Here is a 26,344-nt window from a genome sequence, read left to right as displayed (position 1 = left end):
CTGGAATTCACCGTGTAGTCTCGAGCTGGCCTCCAACTCCCCGCGCTCCTCCCACCTCTGCCTCCCCAGGGCCGGGCCGCCACGCCCGACTGTGGAGTTTTTCTTTTGAAAGATCATTCCATCTACACTTATTTCTGAACTACCCGTGTTTGGGCTTTTCTTGTTTCATTTTGTTACTTCGAGATGGGGCCGCGTTCTCTAGACCAGCTGTTTTTAAGTTAAGGAGCCCTCGTGGTTCTTTGCTCCTCGCTTGATTTTCTGTTGTCCGTGAGTTAAGGTTTCCCCTTTCATTCCTGAAGCCAGAGGCTGATGGAAAACACCGTGTGCTTAGCTCCCCCAGTGGTTATGCTTGTAACTTTTCCTTTTAAATCCAGGCTTCTGACTTCAGCAGTGATGTCACCGGATGCTCCCCTGGATTCTCCTGCCGCCTCCCTCCTCTGCCCTGTGCACTGTCTGAGCTGTACTGTAGCGAGCTTGGGCCATTTCACGACTTGTATGTCGTGTGCGTTTTACTTTAAAGAACGGAGTGACTACATGGCTGTTTCACGCGTGAGTCAGTTGTTTCAGGCTTGATTTTATTTTCCTTCCATGATCACTGGAGTTAATGATAATTGCAGTTTCTTTTTCTTTTGGCTTGAGCTTCTTCGTGGATTCATCCTTTGTCTGCCTGTGCCAGTAGGCCTATAGGCCATATTCCTTAGGTCTCCACCTTCTGAGGAGATGTAGGGAAAGGGTGCTCGTGGGGATCCAAGCCACAGAAAAGTTTCCAGAGCCCACGAGAGGAAGAGAAGCTTGAAATTGCTGGAGTCTAGAGGTGGTGTGGGTGCCTGTGTGTGTTCACTTATGTAAACATGGGTGTGAGCACGTGCACCAGCCCGTGGGTATGTGTGTCCATACATGTGCAAAAGCATACAACTGTGTAAGTGCAAGCAGTGTTCAAGTGTGCAGGCGTAAACACACACTCTGTCAATGCAGTGTACACATGTGCAAGTGTAGCCATGCACACAGGTATTTGTGCACACAGCCGTACCTTGAAGCACAGAAGTGTGTAAGTGGGCACGTGAATATCAAGGACAGTGCCTTAAAACTGGTGGTTGAGAGGTCACCCAGGATGAAACAGGCAAGACCATTGTTCTGAGGGTTGTTGGGAAGAAGCAGGAAGCGGTGTGTGTGGTAGGGATCCCTCATGTGTGCTGGGAGGAAGTGTCACCGGGCTGGAGACGCGGAAGGAAGGGACCGGCTGTCAGGCCTTTGGAGGAAGATGTCCAGGGAAGAGGGGGCCTCTTCAGCCTGGGTGTGCGCGAACTTGGAGGACAGTGTGCTTGTGCTCTGGCTGTGTTAGGCGATGGAGTCCATAGGACATGGTGATCCTCTGTTGGGGACAGTTCTCGTCTCCCTCGGTAGGGTCTGGAGGAGCAGCGAACCTGGTAGCCCCACCGCTATAGAGGAGATGAGGTCGGGGACGTGCCAAGCAGGTGTCAGAGACCTGGGGCAGCTGCCAGTCTGGTTTTGGGCAGGGGAGCCTGTGCTAAGATCGGAGTCTGGGCCTTTATCCCCTGGCATCTCAACTTACATCTCAAAACCTTGTCTCCTGAGGCATGGACTTGTGCAGCCCAGAGGCCTAAGGGTGCCTGTGAGGTGCATTACAACTTGCAGGCCCCTGGTCATGGGCTTACCTTAGAAGTCTAGATCGGAATCATCAGTTTGTCCACTACAAAGGACCCTTGTCACATGCGGAGAAAGGGCGGGCCATGGAGGCTAAACGACAAACTCAAGGCTGCACACCTTGTTACGGAAAAACACGGGCCCTAGTGCGTGTCTCTTTCTTGGAGAAGCGACATCAGAGCTGTGATAGTTGGTTGTCACGTCTCCAGGAGAAGTGTCATGGTGGAGACTGTCCCCATAGCGTAGCCTTTCTTCCGTGTTGAGTGAATGGAGTGACAGCTGGTGGCACCGGCCTGTGCTTCTGCCATGCCCTCTACAGTTTCCTGTGTATGTCTTATTTCTTGTGCGGGATTTGGACAGCCACTTTTGGTGTGGGTGCAGTGAAGTATCTGGAGGTGTTTTCTGATCAGTCAGCTAACAAAAAGTGCCTTCAAAGAACACAAGCAACTGAAGAAAGGAGGAAGGGATTTAGAAGAAATTTAAATAATCGGTTTTAGATAACTTTACATTTGGAACAGTTGTCAAGTGTAGTATGTAGAGATGTATAGAAAATCAAAGATAAGAAGTCCTATGAGGGCTAGAGAGATGGCTCATTCAGTAAAGTGTTTGCCACACAAGCATGAGGACCTGAATTCAGATGCCCAGCACCTGCGTAAAGCGCTGGGCATGGAGGTGTCCTCTGTAATCCCAGTGCTGGGGAGGTGGAGAAAGACTCCCTTCCTGGGCCTCACCGGCTATCTAATCTAGCGGAATTGGAGAGCTGTGGGTTCGGCAGTAGAGCCTGTCTCTAAATAAATAAATAGGTAAATAAATAAAAGTGATTGAGGGTGACATCTGATGTCAGCCTACGGCCTTTGCCTGTGTGTGTGCACACGCGCATACACATACACCTGTACCCACATACACTCCTGGACACATAAACACTCATAAAACTACATACATACACATACAAAATTAAAGGAAAGTCCTTACTGTCAATTAGTCAACTTCAGTGCTTCTGGCTGAGAGTGATTGTGAAGTATTAGTAACGAAAATCGAGTGTTTAAAATTCACAGAATAAGCTGGGCATGGTGGCACACCTTTTTAATTCCAGCACTTGGGATGCAGAGGTAGGAGGATCGCTGTGAGTTCGAGGCCACACTGAAAATACTGTGAATTCCAGGTCAGCCTGGGTCAGAGCGAGACCCTACCTCAGAAATAAAGCAGAGACCACAGAATATGTCTGTCTGTGTGGGATTTCCCATCAGGAAGTAGAACACTGAAGCCAGCTGACAGAGGCCCTGGATCAGAACCGCAGGGTCAGTCTAATGTGACGTGAAGTGATTTGATCTTGAGTTCTTAGCAGATAGGGCAGGCGAGTCATGATGTCAGCATCTTGCCTTGGACAGACATGCAAGTTTAGGAACCTGTTCTAACTGTAAGTGGATCAGAATCGCATCTTTGCCACTTGTGATTTGTTCTAGGACTGAGTTAAAAGTTAGGATAAAAACAAAGAACCCTCCCCCCCCCCACAAAAACAAAAAACAGGACAAAACCAGCAATGCTTTGCTGGTCTGTTAGCAGGGAGCATGCGCTCTGCAGACCATCTCTGTCGGTTTGGGGAACATGGACATTGGCTTCCTCTCGAAAAAAATTGGTTTTGTTTTGCTTTTTAGCAGTTTGTGGATGGTAGTAGGCTCTGACATCAAGTGTTATCCATATTTGGGATGAATTAGCATATTTTAAGACTAATACATTATGTTAAATTTTAAAAGGCTATTAGTGCTGCCTGTTAAATTTCATTTATGTTTTATGTTATGAGGCGAGTACAATATTTTAGCATTTTAAATGATTATAAGCATTTTAAATACATTGTTATTTTGTGTTTTTATTTTTTGTTTTTATGTATATATATTATATATATAAAATATATATATAGTATAAAATTGCCATTTTAGCAATTTAAATGTGCAGTCTTAGTGCCTGTGTGTTTTTTTCTAACTCTAAATACCAGTGGGAGGAAACATAAGGCAACTATCTGATTCTCTCAACATAGTGGGTTAACTTTTGAGATTCCAAGCTTTCTTGTAGCAGAAGATAAAAATAGAAAATTCCGATATTATATTATATTTTCAGAAATATTGGAGGCTTAAGTATGAAGATTAAAGTTACCAAGTTCTTTTGCCCCAACCCAGTAATTTCCATTTCTCCTTACACTGCCAGAAAATATTTACTCCCGTGCAGTAGTGGAAACTGTTACCAGACTGGTTATTCCAGTGTAGGAGGGAAAATGTGTAACATCAGTTTCTGTGTGTGCTTTTAACTATCCAGTTTGTACAGAACATACATTCAGAGACCTTCACTAAAACTTATTTTTAAAAAGCCCTCTAGGTATAAAGATGGAACAAGAGTGGCTTTTTCAGGCCTAAGAAAAACAGGACAGCAAATCCTTAATATGAAGACGTTTGGGTATAATTTTGGCTTTGTGATCTCACCCTGCTGGCCAGTTTACTAATTTTGTATTTTGCTAGGAGAAGGCAGAAACTGTCTGCCAGACTTCAGAGAGTAGCACACCCTGATTTGACTGTATCGGTTATGTCTGTGTGGACATTCAGAACTAAATCCGGGGGGACGTTGTGACTTCATTAGAGAAACTCCAGAACTGCTTGGAGTGGATGGGAATGGGTATGAGGCCACGTTACGAGCCTGCCCTGTGTCAGTGCACTATTGTAACTGTATTTCCTTGCTGGGACCCACGTTTGTGAGAGTGGTAAGTGCAGCCCTCATGACAGAGGCTCCTGTCCTCTGAAGACCAAACTGGGGGAGTGAACAGGAGGACATGGATGCACTTCTTTTATTTTTTAATTTTTTTTTTGTTTTAAATCACAGAACTTTTATTTATTTATTTTATTTATTTATTTAGGAGAGAGAAAGAGATAGAGAATACGGACACCAGGGCCTTCAGCCACTGCAGAGAGTTCCATATGCATGTGCCACCTTGTGCATCTGGCTTACATGGGTACTGGGGAATCAAACCTGGGTCCTTAGGCTTCATAGGCAAGTGCCTTAACTGCTAAGCCATCTCTCCAGCCCATGGATGTACTCCTTACTCAGGTGGCTCTCACTTTGTGGCCATGGGTCTGTTCAATGTCAAAATGCCAAATAGCTGGGCGTGGTGGTGCACGCCTTTAATCCCAGCATTCGGGAGGCAGAGGTAGGAGGATAATTGTGAGTTCAAGGCCACCTTGAGACTACACAGTGAATTCCAGGTCAGCCTGGACTAGAGTGAGACCCTACCTTGGAAAGCAAAACAACCCAAAAAAAAAAAAAAAAAACAAAAAAAACCCCAAAAGCCAAATAGTTTCTTTTTTTTTGAGGCAAGCCCCACAGACTGGCCTTTTTTTTTTTTTTTTTTTTTTTTTTTAATGTGAGAGAGAGCTAGAGCCAAGAGCAAGGGGTGGGGTGGGGAGAATTTGTGCGCCGGGGCCTCCAGCCACTGCAGTCAAACTCCAGACGCACGCATCACCTTGTGTGCATGTGTGACCTTGTGTGCTTGCGTCACTTTGTGCGTCTGGCGTACGTGGGACCTGGAGAGTTAAATATGGGTCCTTGGGCTTCCCAGGCAAGTGCCTTAACCACTAAGCCATCTCTCTCTCCAGCCCCCACATTGTTTTATTATCTGTGATTCAGACAAAATGCACACATGTCCCTGTGCACAGGAAACAGAAGCCGCCCACCTCTCCACCTTCGTGATCCACCAGCCCTTGGAGAATCCCAGGTTGCCTTGATGCTGGGGAGCAGTGGGTGCAGCTAGGCCGCTTTGGGGGTGTGCAGAGTTCTTGCGCTCAGTGGTGGTGTGGATGTCCCGTACCCGTTCTTTTGAGAGGTAGCCCACACGGCAGGGGTTCAGAAATAAGTAGAAAGAGGTCAGAGGCACCGAGTTCTGTTTTCCTTTGATTCCTTTTTACATTGTTAGCTGCCTGGAGAGGGCTGGGATGCACGTCATCATTTTATACCTGAAAGTGAGTTTATGTGGAAAAAGAAATCCAGGAATCAAATGGCCTTACAGTTGGAGATGTTTGCAGATGCAGGAAATTGCTACACTTCTGCTTAGAAGCTGAGGCTGCCCACGTAGATTGCAACAGACTTTTGAGGCTGGGACTCTGGCAAGAGGTTGTCATGTCCTGTCCTGTCCTCCTCAGGAGCCCACTGCAGTGAAGCAGAGGACACAGGCCTGGCCTGAGTACCCCTACAGAGTGTCTCCCTGGCCCAGTTAACTAAGGTAACCGACTGGGAAATGGGGGTGCCATTTTTGCCCAAGGTGACAAGGACTTTGGCTACTATCAAAGTCACAGAGTTCTTTGGGGAGAGTCTGCAGGTCTGCCCCCCTCAGAGTCTGAGACGAGCACTGCACAAGGCTGAGAGCTGCCGCCGCCGCCTCATTTCTGCTTCTTGATGGCCAAATCCTGGGTCACTCTGCTGCCGCCCTGGCCAGAAGGCTGAGGTCAGGCTCCTGCCTTGTCTTCCCCTCTGGGTGCTGCTCCAACATGGGGCCATGCATTCACAGCCCAGCTCATCTTTCTCCTGGCCAGGGGCTTCTGTGTTTTCCTGTTTCCTTCCAGTTAAACATGCTGCGCTGGCCTTGACCACCTGCCCATTCCTCAGCCCTTCTCTGCCGCCGTCTGCCCTAACCTATGTCCCTGCTTACCCGACCCCCACTGGGATGGGGTTGCCTCTCACACCTCTGCCCCCATGTGGAATCCTGGTTCTGCCTGGCTCCACTGCCTTCCACTTGGTCTCCATGGTCTCCTGACCCCTCTCTCCCTGTAGGGAGGTCCCAAGAGATGGGCTGCTTGAGCATACACTAAGGCTGTCCATGCCTGTGGAGTAGTCCAAACCAGCCAGGCAGCTGCTTCCTCCATATGCCCCCCCCCCCACCTTCTAGGTTGGTCCTGGTGGAAACCCCACAGGGCTTGTTCACTGGACCTGTGAGGATCCTGGTCATGCATGGAGACCAGTGCCTGTGGCCAGGATGGGCATGTGTGTTCCTGTGCTGGAGGTACAGTGCGGAGAGAGACCAGTGGGCACAGTTGGGAAGGAGCAAGCAGTCATAGGACTCCAGAGAGAGAGCAGTCTCTGGTCACCCTGGCCAGTATTTCCTCTCCCTGCTTCACTGTCCCCTGAATTATCCAGGGGCATCTGGCTGGCAGAAGTGGGGCGACACCTGTGAGGTGGGCTGCTTTCTGAGTGGTTGGCCCGTAGGAATAGCCATGAATAATGACATAAGTCAGCGGTGTGTGTCACAGAGCTTGGGTTAGTGTTTGCTTCCCAAGACAGAAGCTACGCTTGGCTGCGTCACTTCCCTGAGGATGTTAGAAGCAGGAAAGGAGCAGGACTTGTCCTCCCGGGTTGGAGTTTGAGCCGGGGAGTGCTGCATGGCGGAGGTGTTGCACATGGTGCTTTGAGCTGCTGTGTCCTTGCAGCTGCTGTGCACGCACAGAGCGTGTTGCACACTTGGGGAGCCTCTCCGAGTCCTGCTTGAGGGAACAAGCCGCTCCTCCACTTCCGCTTTCTCAGACTGTTTGGGAGGTGGTATCCGAACCCCACTCTCAGCCTCCCCAACCTGAGCAAAACGGCCAGGTCCTCTCTCTCAGCTCCTTCTGGCTCTAGGTCGCTGAGGAGGGTGTGTTTTCTCTCTGGGTTCATAGCTGTGGATCCGGAGAACAGTGGCTTTTATTTCACAGGTAGGTGTGAGGGTTAGGTGGTGGTTAAGTACATGATTCGTCTGATGGAAGCCAGGGGCTCAGGTGTGATAGACAAGTGCTTTGTGACTGAACTCATCCCCAACACCCACAGTGTGTTTACAGAGCACGTGGCATGTGCATGTTAGTGTGGCTTCTCTGAGGGACTTCAGGCCGGTGCATGGAGGGCTCTGAAGGAGGCAGGAGGGTCCAAGACCCTGACTGTGTCAGTTAAGGGAAGCGACACATTTTGCTTTTTTTTCCTTTGCATTTTAGAGACAGAGAGAGAAGGAGAAAAGGGATACACCAGCACCTTTGGCTGCTGCAAACAAAATGCATATGCGTGCACCCCCTTGTGCACATAAGCAGCATTGCAAGATGGTGTCACTGTGTATCTGGCTTACTTGGGACCTGGAGATTTGAACTTGAGTTCTTAGGCTTCACAGCAAGTGCCTTCATCGCTAGGCCATTTCTACAACGCCTCTTTCACTTTGGGAGTGCTCGTGTGTTAGCTGTTTCCCATTTAGGTAGTTTCATCTCATTTTTTACGTAAGCCTGTAGTGTGAATACAGGGACGACGGTACAAGAGCTTACACTCACATACAGCGTTCTGTCACGTGTAATGTGAATACAGGGACGACGGTACAAGAGCGTACATTCCCATACAGCACTCTGTCACGTGTAACGTGAATCAGGGACGACTGTACAAGAGCGTACAATCGCATACAGCGCTCTTGTTACTTGGCCTCCCTCATGGTATTCTGTCCCTTGTACAATGCGGTGGTTTTATTTTTATCATATTGTAGCATACTGGAATGATTCCAGAGTTCAGGAAAGTTGCAAAGATTGTACCTTTCAGCTCCCTGTGGCTCAGCCTCCCCGTGTGGAGACTGCCCTTTCCAGTCTGAAAGGTCTGCAAGGGCATACCACCATGAACCCAGGTCCCCCCCCACATGGCTTGCCTTTTCTGTTCTGGAATGCCTTTGTCTCAGGCCCCTATGCTTCCTTATATTTTCCCAGTGCATCTCTTCAGGCCTGGGGCCATTCCTCAGCCTGTACTTGACTCTCCGTGCCTTGGCCTTCTGAAGAGGACTGAGTGGGGCCAGTGCAGCCGCCCTTAGTTTGGACTACTCTCTGCTTTCTTGCTGGATGGAAGGTTCCAAGGGGAGAGGTGCTCATTCCCCCCCTGCCCTGCACCCAGCAGATCTTAGCCTTGAGGAGGTGTATTCCTCCTCTGGGACACCCCCTTGGCTCTACAGTTATTGAGGCTCACCTGGCAGAGGCTCCGCCCTCCCTCTGTCACTGCTGATTTGGAGCCCTAGGGTCAGCCTATCTCGGGTACCAGACTTCATAGTGATTCCAGTTCAGCCTGCCTCGGACAAGTGAAAAACAAACAAACAAAAAAGACCTCTTTGGCTTTAACATCCCTTTGACTGAAGGCCTGTCTCCCCTGCCGTCAACCGATGACTCCTTTCTGTCTTCGTCCCCAGTCGTTCCATTTGTACCTGCCGAATCTTGAGCTGGGTGACCGGGCTGGGCAGTCCGCTCTGAACCGGCAGCTGGAGAGGGTGGAGTTCAGCTGCTGGGGCTTGTCAACAGGAGCCGACTCCACCAGACAGTGTCCCTGCTGGGACTGGAGAGATGGCTTAGCCATTAAGACCTTTGCCTACAAAGCTAGAGGATCCCGGTTTGATTCTCCAGTACCCATGTAAAGTCAGATGCACAAGGGGACACATGCATCTGGAGTTCGTTTGCAGTGGCTAGAGGCCCTGGCATGCCCATTCTCTCTCTCTCTCTCTCTCTCTCTCTCTGCCCCTTTCTATCTTAAATAAATAAATAAAATGTCTCATAAAAAAAAAAAAAAGAAAGAAAGTGTCCCTGCTGATTCCAAAGACCAAACACACTGAAGGAGAAGGGGCAGGGGGATAGCAGGAGTGGGGCGCGGGGCCCCGAGGGCAAGACTTGCAGCATTCTGGCCCCATGTCCACACCCTGTTGCTGTCCGCCCGTCACACATGTCCCAGGGTGAGGAGGTTGTGGCTCCGCTGTCCTCTGGGACATGACCTGACACACCTCTCCAGCATGGTTTCTTGGTTGGTCTGTAGTGATGCCCTGGCCCCGCCATCCTGCCCCATGTGGCCCTGTGCAGCTCTCTATGGGTTGTGTGACACAACCCCGGTCATATAAAATCCGTTGACTACAGACCAGAAAAAGGAAACTTGTAAGCCTGTGTGAAATCAGCAAGCGTGTGGTGCTGGAGATGCCTTGCAAGCTGAGGAGGCCTGTTTCTGTGCCTTTGGGGTCCCCCAGTAGTGTCAGGTAGATCCCTGGCTGGCTGGACTCCGCATAGCCTGCCATTGCATGAAGCTGCTGCCCCCCCCCCCCAGCCTGCACATAAGCATGGCAGTCATGGGGAGGAACAGATGTCCCTGTGTCCTCTCATTTATTTCCTCCAAAACAACAACAACAGGGCCTGCAGAGATGGCTTAGTAGTTAAGGCACTTGCCTGCAAAGCCAAAGGACCCAGGTTTGAATCCTCAGGACTCATGTAAGCCAGAAGCACGAGGGGGCACATGAGTCTGGAGTTTGTTTGCAGTGGCTGGAGGCCCTGGCGTGCTCTCTTTTTCTGACTCTTTCTCTCTGTCAAATAAATAAATAAAAATATTTTAAATAAAACATATATTTTGGCTCCAAGAAGGTAAACTTCATGCTCCCTTACATCCATGCAAGGGAAATATTTTAGGATGTGCCATACATCTTACACGTTACTATGCCAGTGGTAACTTCCCAGCTCACCTTCAGGTATATTGGGATGATGTCCACGGCCGGGGAGAGCGCTGATAATCTTGTGCCACTTGAAGTTTGAGGATCTCAGATCGAGCCGTGCTCATTTTCATAGACAGGCTACCTCGTGGCCCCAAACTGGCCCTGACATCCTGTGGTCTGTTTTGTAAACCCCAGTGCTGCATGGAGGGGGCATAGGCACTACCCACAAGACTGTCTTCAGGGGAAGGGGGCACGTACCCGGGGCATTCATGGTGGTCAGGGGACTGGAGGTGGACACAGGAAGCTTGGCATAGGAGCCCAGGGCTGTCATGGGTGACCTCAGACATGCAGCCTGGGTTGGCACTTGGTAAATTTACGTGGTCAGAGGGGATACGTTAAATGTCTTCTTGGCTGTTGTGTGGTGAGTCTCTTCTGGGACTGTGGAGTATGTGTCCTGCTGGCACTGTGGGCCCAGACATGGGAGGACAGCCTGGCTTCGTGGTTTGCCGGCAGCTACGCTTAGTGTCTCCCAGTGTGTGTGGTAGTTTGAAAAAGCTTGCCTGCTTGCATCCTAATATCTGTAGTACCATGTTTTTCTGTGCCCAGCTCTGATCATTTCACTATCTTAGGCCTAATGAAGGTTGGCCCTTCTCTGAGCAGTTTTTCCTTCTTTGTGAAGAGGTAACAGTGCACAGGCTGGGCTTAGCCACCACATTTGCTTATTCACCAGAGGATCGTTTAGTTCAATTAAAGATCCTTCCTGTTCCATGGCTTAGTTTCACAGACCTGGAATGGCACCAAGCTAAAAGCAACAGTTATCACATTGACCTTGGCCTGGCCTAGGATCTCTTTTTTGGCATAGCTGGAAAATGTCAAAAGGAGTTGAAGTTAATTAGAAAAAAATCATGAAACAAGCACACCACAGAGCTGCGGCACTGCTGCCTGTCCTTCAGGGTGACTGAGGGTCATGTGTTACGAGAGAGCGCAAGCAATTCTCCGACAGCTCTTTCTGGAAAGGCAGCCTGTGGAAGTCGGTGTCTGGCACTTGGTGTTCTGCGTGTGTTTGTGTACGTGAGTGTGTTTATCTCTGTAGCTTACTCACAAGTGAAACCTTGGTTTGTTTTCAAAATACATTTTTTTAAAATTTATTTGCAAGTGGGGGGATGTAGAGAGAGAATGAGAAAGAATACTGGTTACCAGGACCTCTTGCCACTATAAACAAACTCCAACAGCATATGCCGCTTTGTGTATTTGGCTTTATATGGGTATTGGGGAATTGAACCCTGGGCTGGCCAGAAAGCTTTGAAAGCAAGTGCCTTTAACTGCTGAGCCATCACCTCAGCTCTGTTTACTTGTTGTGTGTGTATGTTCCCGTGTGTGGGCACACTATTGTGTGTGTAAACGCATGTACACGTGTATATGCAGTGGCCAGAGGTTAATGTCAGTGGCCTTTCTCTGTCACTCCTCACCTTCCTTCCTGACGCAGATTTCTCTCTAGAACCCAGAACTTATCAGTTAGGCTAGTTTAGCTGTCCAGCTGGCCATGTGCTGGGGATCTGAACTCGGGTCCTCATACTTGTGAGGCAAGTGTTTTACCCACTGAACCATGTCCCCAACCCAAGCCTGTAGCTCGTGCCTATCTGGATGGTGTTTTGGGGTGCAGACCACATAACACATGTGGTTCTTCCTGGGCGGCATGGCCTTGGAGCAGGGCATACCAGCAGGGTTGGAGACAAATGGAGTATCAGTGCCTACCTTCTTTGTGCCCCCAGCCTGTGAATCCACTGGGAGAGGGGAAACTTTAAATTCTTATGGGCAGATCACTGGTGAGTTGACCAGTTCTCCTGGGACCCTGAAGGGACTCCTGGCGTGGTGCATTGGGGTCTTGTGAGCAGATGGAAGAGAGTGGACTCCTCTGCATTCCACCAGCCTTGGGTATTTATTGTCTTTGAGTAAAGTCATGGGGTGATAAGGGAGCCTGAAGTTTGGTGAGCTGCAACAGGCGATGTTCTTGTCCCCTGGCCCTCTGTGGTAGTGGTCTCCTGGGGGATATTTGCACATGGGGGCTTGGGCTTTCATTCAGACATTTTCCTTTTCTTTCCCCTTTCCCCTACCCCCTTTTCTCTTTCCCTTCCCCCTTCCTTCTTCCCCCCCTTCCCTCCCTTTCCCTTATTACTATTATTATTATTGCCACAGGCTTACTAATCAAGACCACTTCAGTGACTGAAAGACTTAGAATGTTGTAAGGAAAATGCTAGTTTAATGTTAATCTGAATGGTGGGTTGGTGCAAAGGACAGAGGAGCTTGCTGGATTTGAGGATGAGAGTCTGGCCAGGTGAGGATGCAGAGGCACCGTGACCCAGAGGGTGGCGCTCCAACCATGCCCACAGCTAGCCGGGTCCATGGTGTGCACTCAGGAAACACCTGTTGAGTCTGTGATTTGCCTCTGTCATGTGACTGGCTGGTGCCTGTCCTTTGTATTTGGGTTGAGTACACATACTGGCACCGAATCCCAAGTTCTGGAGAGAGCACCTGGCATTGGTGGTGGGCACACTGGTTCATTTTCTCATGATGCTTTTGGATTTTCTTTTCTTTTCTTCCTTCTTTCCTTTTTTTGTTTCTTGTTTTTCAAGGTAGGGTTTCACTCTAGCCCAGGCTGACCTAGAATTCACTGTGTACTCTCAGGGTGCCCTCGAACTCACAGCGATCCTCCTGCCTCTGCTCCTGAGCGCTGGGATTAAAGGCGTGTGCCACCACGCCCAGCTCGCTTTTGGATTTTCATCCTGCAGAATACTCATGGTCCTGCCTTCAGATTTCTGACGCCTTCCGATGTTGTAGGTAACGAGTGGCCCTTTCCCCCAGTGTCCTTCATGAAATAGGTCCCCTTAGGGCTTCCGAATGGTGAGCTGCAGTGAACTGGGTTCTGTGTGTTGAGAGTCCAGTCCCTTTAGTCCTGTTTGGAGTATACCATACACAGCAGAGGTGGGAACAGACACCTGACCAGAGGGAGCTGTCACAGTCCCCTGGCATATGACACGGGTGATGACGTTTAGTGGGTATGCTGTCGGCCTCCCTGTCACCTGGTCAGCAGACGATGGAAGCAGGAATTGGGTTCAACCTGTCACGGGACAGCCCCCATTCTGTTTTTAGCATAACAAAGGAGTGAGAATAGCCCCTTGGGACCGATGTAACAGTGGCACAAAAATGGCTGCCTTGTGTGGGAATCTTGGCTGCAGTCCTTTCAGTGATTGCCCTCAGGACCGTAGTCATCAGCCACAGAAGCCCTGAGGCCTTGGCCTTGGGCAGTAGCAGGTAGAGCTGTCTCCTTCCCTTTCATGAAGCATGGGCCTCAATGAAGTAGAGAAAAGTGACCCATCAGATCCCATAGTTTTTGTGACTGGTTCCCAGCGGACCCGGAACCTGTCACTAACAGTGGTGGTTTTGGGGTCTGCAGGCCCCGTGGTCCCGGCATGCTTGAATGTATTTAGGTTGTATCCATTTTGGGCCACCTAGTCACACTCTGATGACACCCAAGTGGTCTCATTCCAGGTGTTGGAAGTTGGGGCTCCTGGGAGGGTGCAGTGGGGTGACAGAGTGTCAGGGCTTGTGGCGATGAGGCATGTGCGCAGGCACTTGGCCCCAGTGTTGTCATCTGTCACGAGGGTCAGCCCTCAGGAGACGTGAGCCTCACACTGCAGCTGGAGCGGAGGGCCCCGTTGGTGATAGCAGTGGCGTAGTGTTCGGCTTTGGGGAGCACAGAGGAGTACGGCCTCTTGCAGGACTCCTTGGGCACAGCAACTGCTACTGTGACCCTATCCAGAAGCTCAGTGTGGGCTTCTCTGGGCACGGTGCCCACCTGCAAGTGAGCTCATTCCTTGGCCTTTGACGACAAGGTCATGATTGGGATGTGGTTGTGTTGTGTGAGACAGTGAGACTCACCTGCCCGATGCCAAATCCGGGCTGGCTTTTCTTTTCCACCGGCTCTTTCCTTTTCCCAGCTGCCCACTGGCTCGTTACTGGCATGTTTTGTGGGAGCTTGACTCCCATCCTAATCTCTGCCTCATGGGACTGCAGCTGCTCCCTGGACCGTCCCGAGTTGTAACGAGAGCCCTGGCTCTCCAAGAAACATACCTGCCCGCCGTGCTGATTTCCCAGCCTGCCTGGGCACGGCTGCTCCGGGGCCTTGCCGTCAGGGCAGCAGAGGGCAGGTGCTGGGGCGTCACTGTGGGAATGTGCTCTGGGGGAGTGTGGGTGGCTTTGCCCATCAGGGTTCTTGGAGCGTGTGCATGGGCCACCCTTGCAGCCGGGCCACGCTGGACTGAGCCCAGTGGCCAGGGAGGTGGGAGGACTTCTCTGGCTGTAGTCCCTGGCAGTGGCTGGAGTCCCCTGCTGGGAAGGAATCGCTCTCCTCAGAGGTGTCCAGACAGCGAGGAGGAGCTAGTGATGCCCAGGATGGCAAGACTTTCACTGCCTCGGTTCCAACCCTTGAGGACCCATCGAGTGAGGGAGAGGACAGATCTCACACAGAGGCAGTGTCTCAGAACTGAAGGGGGGGGGGCACTCACATGGACGCATGGCTTCTGTCACACACTTCTTACTGCTACACACCCAGTGCCACCTTTTCACACCTACTCACGTGTTCATGCTCACACCCACTCTGCATACGTAGCTGTAGGGGTGCTGCCCTGATCTTACCTGTCAGTCCCAGTTCTCTGTGCCGTGACCTGCCCTTCTTCAAGGTCCTGCCCTTGAATGGGACTCCCCTGGGCCTCTCTGGGTAAAAACAGAACAGTAACCCACCCACAAGAACCATCACAAGCTGACAGCACAAACCTTTGTGGCCCCCCCTTTTTTTTTTTTTTTTTTTGTCTTCAAGGTATTTCCCTTCAGGATGGCTTTTCTGTAAGAACTTGGGCCCTTGGGGACCGTAGTTGCAGCGTTGTGAGTGAAGCACTCTTGGGCTTTGGCCCATACACTGCTGGGCAAAGTGGTGTTTGCAGCAGTGATAGACTTTTATGCTAGTGGCCATGAGGACCTGAGGGGAGGGGAGAGGAGGGAAGGGGAAGGAGAAGGAGAAGGGCCCTCAGGAGGAAAGCAGGGTTCTTAGTGTGCCTTGGGAAGCTGAATGTCAGGGTGGTGATGTGAGTTTTCTTGTTAGGCTCCAATGCTGGACTGACATATTCTTAGGAAAGGAACTCCGTGGATTAAAAAGTTGATTTTTCTCGGGCCATTTCATGGGTGAGACCCCAGCTGGGCAGGTTGTGATGAGATAGGCCTTGCTCCTTGTTCTGGTTAGCGGTTTTCATTAAGAGATTTGAGAACTAATTTGGGGAAACTACCCTTACCTACCATGTAGCCATGGTGTGTGTCTGCAGGAGGCAGTGGGTGGAGGAGGAAAGACAAGATATTTACAAATCCTACAGTTTCTTGTTAAGAACTTTCTAGAAAGGTTCTTGTATCCAAGGAATGTGTTGATCATGTTTTCTGTGCAGTATATGCTGGCTCTCTGTTGCAGTCAGTTTCACATTGCTGGCACAAATTACCCAACCAAGAGCAGCTTGTGGGAAAAATTGGTTAATTTTGGCTTATAGGCTCAAGGGGAAGCTCCACGATGGCAGGGAAAACGATGGCATGAGCAGAGGCTGGACATCACCCCCTGGCCCACATCAGGTGGACAACAGCAACAGGAGAGTGTGCCAAACACTGGCAAGGGGAAGTTGGCTATAACACCCATAAGCCCGCCCCCAACAATACACTGCCTCCAGGAGGCATTAATTCCCAATTGCCATCTGCTGAGGAACCGAACATCCAGAACCCCTAAGTTTATGGGGACACCTGAATCCAACCACTACGCTGTCATGTGTGTGTACCTGTAAGTGCTTAAAAAGAGAACTTTCTGTCTGCTGTGGGTTGTCCTGATGGCAAGGACCCACTCTTCCTTCATCTCTTGTCACCTTAACTCAGCCGAGTGACAGACCTGAAGCTGGTGGCTTGTCTCCTGGCAGACAACACAGGCAGGACCAAGCCCAGCTCACTCCTGAGGGAGGTGCGCTCAGAGTAGTAGGGGTTTTGCAAAATGAAATAAGCTCAGAGCATGAAGTAAAACAGGAAGTACGGGGCTGAAGAGCTGCCTTGGCCGTTAAAGGCATTGCTTGCAAAGCCTGATGGCCCAGGTTCGCTTCCCCAGCACTCGCGTAAAGCCAGATGCACAAAGTGGACCATGTGTCCAGAGTTTGTTTGCAGTGTCTGGAGGCCCTGGTGTACCATATTCACTCACTCTTATGTCTGCCTCTTTCTCTGTCAGATAAAAAATAAAATACTAAAAAGCATAAAAAGTGGAATCCTGTGTCATAAAACAAGTGTGCATGAATGGCTTGAAAATCAGATTTTTCGGTGCAGAGCTGAGAAGACAGCAGTATCTGTCTATGGGACTGAAGTCATGGCCCATAGGCTGACATTGAATTGCATATTTTGGTTGTATTGCTTCACAGAGGCACTGTAGTTGAGTTAAAAATGCCTGGCTGGGGGCTGGAGAGATGGCTTAGCAGTTAAGCGCTTGCCTGTGAAGTCTAAGGACCCCGGTTTGAAGCTCAATTCCCCAGGACCTACGTTAGCCAGATGCACAAGGGGGCGCACGTGTCTAGGGTTCATTTGCAGCGGCTGGAGGAGGCCCTGGTGCGCCCATTCTCTCTTTCTCTCTGCCTCTATTTGTCACTCTCAAATAAATAAAAATAAACAAAAAAATTTTAAAAAAAGAAAAGGGAGGGAGAGAGAAAGAGGGGAGTGTGGAGAGGGAGGAATGTCGGTATTCAGCTTGCCTTTTCCTTTTCATTCAGTTTGGGACTCCAACCCACAGAATGGTACTGCACACATTTAGGGTGGGTCTTCCCATTTCACTGAATGGAATCTAGAACTCTCACAGACAGCCCAGAGATTTGTCTCCGAGGTCATTTCACATGCTGTCAAGATAGCATTATCAACCATCACAGAGACAGCCAGCCAGTGTTGTAGACCAGGAGCACAGTGTCCGGTCTCCATTTGTGAGGGAATGACGTGTGTCAGCTCTTGCGAATGTTCCATCTCCCGCAGTAGTCTGTGTCCCATGGGTGTACCTTCTCTGAGACAAACGGAGGCCTTGTAGGCATGTTGGGCGATGCGCTTGAGTGACCATCCCTTGTCGCCGGCTGGGCATGTGTGTAGTCCTTTTCACGAACACATGTAAGTAATGTTTGTGAACCATGGAGAATAGTACCTAGGAGCAAGGGTGGCCTGTTCCAGGCCCTGTGTCCCCTGCGCTTTTTTACTGTCCTGCCTTGAGTGCAGTCACTCCCAGACTCCATCTGTCTCCCAGCAGTGCTTGGCACATCTGCTCACAACATTTACGTGGGACAAATTGGAGAAGAGAGATCAGGGCTGAGTGCCTGGGGGCAGTTGAATGAAAAGAGGGAAGAGGAAGGGATATTAATTACTGCGCTGATAGCATAGCATGTGTGTACTCTTAACTGACATATCCTACCAGTAGCCCTGACCTTAATTTTAAATGAAACCGAGCCATGACAAAGACACACTGTCCATATATAGTGACATCTGTAGGTTCTTGGAAAATGTCTACAAGCGAGTACTGTGATTGTTGTTTGACCTGGGTCCGCGTTGTTCTCATTAAGGTGTCACACTCCATGCTCCCTAACTCTTCAGGCTCCACGGGGCCCCTAGAGCTCTCCTCTCTAGGGATTGAGGGGGTTGGGATAGGCACTTTGAAATTAAAAGACATTCCTTGTGTTTTATATTTACTTTTGCCAAAAGCTGTAGTTGGGTATTATGCCTGCATTTTTGTAAGATCACTCATGATCATTTCTTTGGCAAGCTTGGCTTAATTTTTCTTAGTGAATAAGCGAACACCGCAGTCATTGGAGAATTGAAAGTGGCAGTTTGCTTGTTCAACCTTATGTTCCCTGCAGGGAAAATATCGGTGGTCTTTTCTCTTTTAAACTTAGAACTTGAAGCAACATGTCATTAAGAGTGGCTGGGAGTGTATTTTTAGGCAGGCAAAGCAGGATAGATCCAAGGAGATGTGACATCATGGTCTTCTGAAGAATCACTCCTTGTAAACACTCTCTGGTTAGATCCGTCTCCTGCAGCCGCTCCGCCATCCTGGGCCTTTCAGTGGTACTGTGTTAGCCGTAAACTAGGTCATGTTACTGTCCTTCTTGGCAGCCGTGGATGTGGAAAATTTAAATGGAGGTTGTATATGCTCTATATATAGTAAAGCATTTTGGGAAGGTTGTTCCTTTTGTAATTTCAGTCCTCTTCATTGTATTGATTGAAGTTTGTATAATGACAAGCAAAACCAGAATGCTACATAAGATACACTTTTCAGCTCTTCTACCCAAATATATTCAGTTCAGGGTAATTTCTTTCTCTTTTTTAATAGCAAATGTGTACGCTTGCTTAGTGCTTGTCTGGATTTCAATAAAATTGATGATTGAAGTGTTTACTTTCTCCCTGTGACTTAAAAATTTTTTTGGTCTATTTTTATTTATTTGAGAGCGACAGAGAAAGAGGCAGATAGAGACAGAGAATGGGTGCGCTAGGGCCTCCAGCCACTGCAAACGACCTCCAGACACGTGTGCCCCCTTGTGCATCTGGCTAACGTGGGTCCTGAGGAATTGAGCCTTGAACCAGGGTCCTTAGGCTTCACAGGCAAGTGCTTAATTGCTAAGCCATCTCTCCAGCCCCCCCCCCCCCCGTGACTTTTTAATGAAGGGGCTTGGGGTGGGGGTGGCCTGTGCTAGCCAGTCCTAGCCCTGAGGTCATGACTTCCTGGGCACAGTTAGCTCCTTCGAGTTCTAGGCCAGTTCTCCCTTGCAGCTACGCGGCGACCACTCCTGGACCCTTACACCAAAGCAGAGGAGTTAGATAGGCATCGACTGCACGCTCGCTTCTCTTTTCCTGGGAGAGAGAAGCTGTCGGGTGAGAGTCTGGAAAACAGGGCAGTGTTAGTGAGTGGGCCAAGTTTCTGTTCTTCGTTACTGCTCTGCACAACATAAACAAACAGCTTATTTGTAGAAACATATTTCAGTTAAGACATAGTCACCTCCTAGAAGTTTTTAAAGCGTGTGGTAACCATCAGGGCCTGTTCCATAGTAAGAAAATGTGGTTGTTTTGTTTTGAAAAAAATGTGGTAGATACTAGGTTGGTTTACGTTTCTTTGCTTATGATTTCAGGCTATGAGGGAAAACCTCTCAGCCACATTAAATTGGACCCCCTGCCTCCTAGTTGTCCATGTTTGTGTTTAAAATACAGATTTATGAGTCCTCACTTTAGGTGGTATCTGAGGGGTTTTGTTTTTCAACGTAGTCTTTAATGGTGGTGGGATAGGATGTCACCCTGACTAGTGTCACGAGTAGCCAGGGTGTCCATCTGGGGAGTGCTTCGTCTTCTCTTTCTTTCCTTTTTTTTTTTTTGAGTGGCTCCCAGAGACCACAGGGAACGTCGGAGCCGTTCGGTCCGGGGAGTGCAGTTTTGAGTGGAAGAGCTCATTAGCTCCCGGCCTCATGACTGCTCCACCCCAGGATCGCCGCAGCCCGTGGCCCTGGAGGGGAGGGAGAGCGCCCGTGGCCTGCACTGCTTGTGCGCTTGTTTGTGACTTGTACCTTCCTAGTGACAAGCTGGTTGGGACAGTGACCTACAAGTCACGAGAGTGCCATCATGTTGTCATGCCAGGGACACCCACAGTCTGGAGGCTTCGGTCTTTAACTAGAAACGAACTCTAGCCCCTTATTTTAGTAACGTCTTCCTAACTCTGCTCACTTTCCCAGGATAGCTAAGGAAGAAAATGCCCACCTCCCCTCATCTACTCCTGGACCATTCTGGGGGTGACCCTCAGTTACTCTGAGCGATCTCAGTGGCCCCCCTCTGTTAGACTTGATGACCACCAGCCTTCCCATGTTAGGGACAGGGCAGGCGTCTTACGTAAGAGCGCGGTTTCCTCGTTGTTCTTTCTGTGGGGCGAAGGGAGGCACACTGCGCCGCTCACTTCTGCTCTGCCGTCTTTGTTTTTAGCAAATGCTTTGTTCTCTTGGGGTTTACATCAGTCAGACGAAGTCTCTCCCCAACTAGGAATTTATCTGGGCTTTTTGACAGTTATTAGCACCTACCTCATGAAATGTAACTTACTCTTAGTCAAGTCACACTTAAGTCACGTGAGCATTTTTTGCTGTGGATGTGGGGAGCCCCCGGCCCTGGTCTGAGGCGCAGAACTAAAGTGGGTCTTGCTGCCCTGGACAGCTGTCCACACGTGGGGACTCACATGCCAGCATTTGCTCTGTTTTGCCTTTGCTAAATTATTTAAAAGGAGCTTTTGTTTTAAGACATTTCCACCTCACTTTGAGAACAAAGCACACCCGAGGCTCACCTGCAGAATGAGTGTTTGTAGCAGAAGCACCCACTCTCGCTGCCCACTGCTGCTGGCCGCCGTCTGACACAGTGGGGTCAGTGTCCGCACCCCGAGGGCTGGGGGAGGTTGGTGGGACTCTTGCGAACATCACTGATTCTGGTGCCTGCTACTCGGGTCTTACTAAGAGAGAGTGGAAGTGTCGCCTGTTCATAATGGCTTCTTGATTGGTCCGAGGCAGCCCCAGGCCCGGCGCGCGCCTCCGCAGTGAATGGTCACTTCATGGAGCTCTGCGGGACTGTGGTCTGGGGCCTCTGAGCCGCAATTGTTCATCCGGCCGCGCAGAATAGTTGGTGGGGAGAGGAACTCTTCATTGTTGGCAGGGAACTCCCCCCTCCCCCATTTGTCCCCAGAATAGGCGTTTTGTCTCCAGTAGCAAGATAAGCTTGTGGAGGACATTAATGATGTATTTTAATTCATGGCTAATAATTCTACAGTGACTCCTTTCTCTGGTCAGCCCCTTTCATTATCTCCGGGGGAACAGGCGTGCAGTGTCCCGCAGTGCAGGCCGGCAGCTCCCACTCAGCGCGTGGGGTGTGCTGGACCCCGTGCCCATGCCAGGCAGCTCCAGGCGTTCCGGGAACCGCCTGCCCGCAGCCGTGCCCAGAGAGGAGTTGCCATCCTTCTTTTATGACTTGCCTTTCGGAGCCACTGTCTGCAGACAAGCCTGTGCTTATCTCGTCTCCTCTCTGTGCTGAGCTGTGTCAGAAATCGCCCTCACCTAACCCTCTGAGCCTTCTGATCCCCAGCCCACTCACCTGACCGCACTGCTCTGCACCAGGACAGGCACCCCCCCCCCCCCAGGCAGCCCTCAGGCCCTTCACACCAGCTCCCTGGCAAATCACAGGGCACAGGGGAGCCCGGCCTGGGTGAGTTAGTGCAGCAGAGCTGAGGAAGTCCCCGACTAGACCCAGCCTTCAAGACCCCAGCCCCGCCCACTGTCCAGTGGTGATCTCTCACCTGCGGGCAGGAAGCCTGGCTTCTGGTTCCTCCAGGCCTTTGTCCTTCCTGCCGATCCTCTGGGTTCACACAGCTCTGGGAGCTGGGTTCCTTTGGAGATGACTCTGGGTATCTGAACATGAAAAATTCACCTTCTTCCCTTTTCAGGGCGACGTTCTGATAAGTAGTGTTAACTTTGCTAGTTTTAGAGAAAGCCTGGGTGAACATCTTGCCTTTTGTTCCTCATTGCTTCCCTTCACAGCTAGAGGGTGCTGAGACTGTGCCTGGCACAGATGGCTGGCAAAAATGAATTTCCAGAATATGGTATAATACAGTATTTAACTCATCAGAAAATTACTCTCTAAAATGTGGAAAGACAAACCTGAATGTTTTTCCTGGGTTTTTGTCTCGCCAAGCAAGGAAGGTCAGTCCTCAGCTCAGCTTGCTTGTGCCAGCTGCTGTTGGCGGACTTGTTTTGTGTGGGGAGCTTTGGAGCCGGACCTGGAGGGGTCTCCCTAAGTCTCAGGGCAGCCCCTCCCCAAAACCAAGAGACTGCTGTTCACTAGGACAGACCTGCAGCCGTGCAGGGCTTTTTCCTCCCTGACGTTGAAAAGGAGAATTAAAGAAAGGTCATTTTCCAGACTGCATTCCTGAGCCCTCCCCCTCCTGAGGTGTAGCCGGAGACTCCTGTTCGTCTCTTCCCTCCTCATCGCTGTTGGCATTACATCTTTTATCTAGTGAAGACATGCTTTCTGTAGGAGTTTACTTTTTCTGTTTTTTGTTTTTTTTAAAATTGTGGTTATCCAGCTTTTCCCAAATGAAATGTATTATTTTGAAAATTACACCAAACATTTTAAAAAATATATTTTATTTATTTATGGGGGGGGGAATGGGTGCACCGGGGCCTCCAGCCACTGCAAATGAACTCCACTCATATGCGCCCTTGTACATCTGGTTCACATGGGTCCTGGGGAATCCAGCCGGGGTCCTTTGGCTTTGCAGGCAAACACCTTGACCGCTAAGCCATCTCTTCAGCCCCAAGATAACTTTTTAAAGGTAACTTTGAGCTGATTGTGGTGGTGCATGCCTTTAATCCCAGCACTCAGGAGGCAGAAGTAAGAGAATCACTGAGTTTGAAGCCACTCAGAGACTCCACAGTGAATTCCAGGTCAGGTTGGGCTGCAGTGAGATCCTACCTTGAAAAACAAAACAAAACACAAAACAAAACAAACAAAAAAAAAACTTTGCTCTTTCAGTTCCCTCTCTGGAGACATTTAGGTACACAGAGCAAGAGATCCACTGGAAATCCATTTTAAAATCCCAGTCAGCCAGTCACCTTTATACCAAAACAGTTCAATTCCAGCCTTGCTTGGCAAGTTCCCATGTTTGCCTTTGGAAGATGTCTGAAAGACCTTCATTGCACATCACACTGGAGCAGGGTTTATTGTGGGCATGCTGTGTGCTCTGTGTAGGCCTCGTGCTCCTGTGCACGTGGGTCCCTGTGTCCTCACGTTGGCAGGGAAGGCTGTCCGGTGCCCTCCTCCTGCGTGTGGCTGTAGCTGCTTCTGGTCCTTGGCCTGGGCAGCAGGCCAGTGTGAGGTAGCCGTTACCTTCTCATTGCCGGACAAGCACCCAGCCAAAAGAAGCCGTCGGGGAGTAGGCTTTATTTCCAGTACAGTCTTGTGGGCACGTTTCATGATGGCAGAGACAACATGGCAGAGCAGAGGCTGGACGTCACATCTCCAGAGCCACGGGAAGGACTAGTCTGAGTGGGCAGGCTCTGAGCACGCACGCGCTGCGCGGGATCAGAAGCCTAAAGTTTCGCCCGCTACCCAGTGACGCACCTCCTTCAGCAAGGTTCTTCCTCCCAAAGAAGGCCGCACAACTCCCCCAAGTTGCCACCAGCTGGGGCCTCTGCACCCCAACCACGTGAAGCCTTGGGGGACATTTCATTCAGAACATCACACATGTACTGATGTTACCAGGTCTCGTAGGAAGCCCTGGGTGGCTCACTGCTGCTGATGACCTTGCTAGACTGGAACGTCACACTTTGTCACAGGGTGCCACGTGTGCACCCCCACTGCCCTTCGGGTCAGAATAGACCAGATGGGCAGGGTACATCTTTGAGCTGAAAGTTCAGGACAGTGTTCCCGCTCTGTGGAAATAATACCCTTGTCTTAAATAGTAGGTTTTTCAAAAATTTGTTTTTGCATGTATAGTGTGTGTATGTGTGTGTGTGTGTGTGTGGTGTTGGCCAGAGGACACCCTTGGGTGTTGTTCTTGAGGTGCCATCTAACTTTTCAGAGACAAGGTCTCTCACTGGCTGACTCACCTGTGAGGTTAGACTGGCTGCCCGCGACTCCCGGGGATCCTCCTGTCTCTGCTTCCCCAGCGCTGGGATTAGAAGCCTCCTCCACCGTGCCCAGCATTTTCCATGGGTTCTGGGGATTGAACCGCGGTCCTCACGCTCCCATGGTAAGCACTCCACTGAACTTAGCTACCTTCCCGGCCCTTAGATAGTAGTTTTGTCCTGCAGCCAAGGGAATGAGTGCAGAGAACTGTTGGGTTGGCTCCTGAGTGACCCCGAGGTGGGTCTGTTGCAGACAATTCACTTTTATTGGGTTTGGTCCTGGTGGGCGCCAGGAAGGGTGGTGGCTGGGCCTTTGAGCGGAGTGGAGTTGAGAAACACCCGTGCAGCTCTCCTCGCGTGGCGCCGGGGCCTGAGCTGTGATGGTGAGGCAGCCCTCCACGTATTCCTTGTCATTTAAGTGATTACTTCTCAGAAGTTCTTCCTGGCTGGTTTTCCCTTGCAGCAGGGCTGGTTACTGGAAGACGGGCTGGGCAGTAGGAAGAAGGCTTTGCCTTCTAGGGAGTCACGGGTCTGCCCTGGGGTGTCACTGTGTCCACTGAGGGCTGTGCCGACTTTGAGCCTGAGCTAGTTTTGGGGGAAGGCTGAATAGTGAACACATTTTCTAGCCTCTGGGCTGGGGAGGGCAGGTTCGCCACTGGGGCTGAGGTGAAGTGGTTCGAACTGGAGACTAAGCTTCAAGCTGGTCCTCAGGAGAGCGACGGGGGTGTCTCAGTTTTGGAAAACAGCAGTTCAGGGCCATTTCTGCAGGTCTTTAGGGGCAATGACACTTGAAGCTGTAGCTATTCTCCTTGGATGTAGGCCAGGCAGCCCAGGGTCAGGTTCGTGTGTCCCATCCCCGCCTCCTGTTCGAATGCCTGGCCCGAGAGGCTGTGGGATGGGCATCTGCCTGGCACTGGAACAGAGGCAGTGGTTGGGAGGTACCTATTATGTCGTTTCATCACCTGGAATAGGGCTGCTGCCAGGAGAGCGGTGAGTTTAGAGGAGGGCATGTTTGCAGGCCCTGGGTGCACATGGCTTCCTCACCCCAATAGGCAAGGAGAGGTGCCAAGGTCAGGAAGTATATGGGAGTGTGAGGGAGCTGGCCAAGGTAGGGGCTGACCTTGCTGTGCCCTCACTGCGGTGGGTCCTGGCCTCACATCCCAGTAGCCGTGGCTGGAGCCCGCCGTCACAGAGCACACCTGGTGGCTGCAAAGATTCCCTTTTACTTTCACGCGTCCTGTTTGCCACCTCTGTGACCCCTCCCTGTTGGGCGGCTGTGACCTTGAATCCTGGTCACGGGCTGGTGGCAGTGTGTTTCGGTTGGAGAGCTGTCTGACACTCGGTGCCTGTAACGACACATGTTAGACGTCTAAATTGCATTGGGCCCATTGATGTCCAGGTTTTGATACTTTCTCCCATAGCTTATTCCTACGTAGTTTTTGCTATAAATGATAAGCTCCATCATACTCCTACAATATGTCTAATTCGACACTTTTAGGCATATTCAGTAGGGTCTGGGGAGAGGTGGGGCTTCGTGCAAATCATTTGCCTTATAAAATCGTTATGAATTGGCATTGGAACAGAGGCTATCCAAAACTTCTGCCAAGACCAGAGAAGTTTGATGAAAGATGTAAATTAGCTTAAAATTAGCTTGCCGTTGAGAAGTGGTTTTGGTCACCTTCTTTGTTTATCCAATTTTAGGAGAAGTTTATATTTTGCTTGACTGCTGGCACTGGTGAAGTTTTGGCTCCGTCCCTGGCAGTTGGCTCTGCTGGGCAGTCCTTGGTGGAGCTGGAAAGGCATTCCTCCTCCAAAGCCTGTGTTCCTTAAGAACCGTGGAGTCCTGTGGGTTAGGGCTCTCTTAAGGGACATTTTGAGATCATTCTCAGTAAAATTTCCACATTATGCCATGTCTCTGCTCATGCTGCACCCAGAATCTCTGATTCCCTGGAAGGTGCTTGGGGACACTCCTGCCACAGTCGCTCATTTGCAGGGCACGCTCCTTTGGTCAGGTATCAGGGCCTGGGTAACTCCAGGAGGGCACAGTGAGAACAGACAGACACTGACACCCGAGGCCCTTGGGGAGGAGACTTTGGATAAGGCAGGTAGGTGTAAGCATGCTCCTGGACTCAAAGCTTGGCATGTGGCATCTTCAGGTCACGTACAAGGTCTTAGTGTTGTGCCGTGTCTCAGTGTCCCTGCTCTGCATTAGGCCCATGTGTCACCAGGGTCAGGCTGCTGGTCATCCGTCATGTGTGGGAGGGATCTGTCCCTCTGGTGGTGGATAGACATGGAGCAGGAGTTACCCCATGGTGCGATGATGTGCTTGGTACCATCTCCAAGGGTGGCGTCAGGGTTAGCACCAGGATTCAGAGTTACGGTTGGCATCTGATCCATGGGTAGGCAGCAAAGCAGGAAGGGTGCCACACAGCCTTGGGGCTTGGAAGGGGCT

General features: G+C 50.4%; 1 protein-coding gene across 6 annotated transcripts in view; it reads left to right on the top strand.

The window, feature by feature from the left end:
• Znf516 (zinc finger protein 516) overlaps nucleotides 1-26,344 on the top strand; it is a 118,571-nt gene that overhangs the window by 23,851 nt on the left and 68,376 nt on the right. The gene's annotated exons all lie outside the window — the stretch shown is intronic.

This window comes from Jaculus jaculus, chromosome 15 (genome assembly GCF_020740685.1).
Source record: "Jaculus jaculus isolate mJacJac1 chromosome 15, mJacJac1.mat.Y.cur, whole genome shotgun sequence".
Lineage (NCBI taxonomy): Eukaryota > Metazoa > Chordata > Mammalia > Rodentia > Dipodidae > Jaculus > Jaculus jaculus.
The sequence above is the reverse complement of the archived record's forward strand: the minus strand, read 5'-3'. Positions and strand labels throughout refer to the sequence as shown.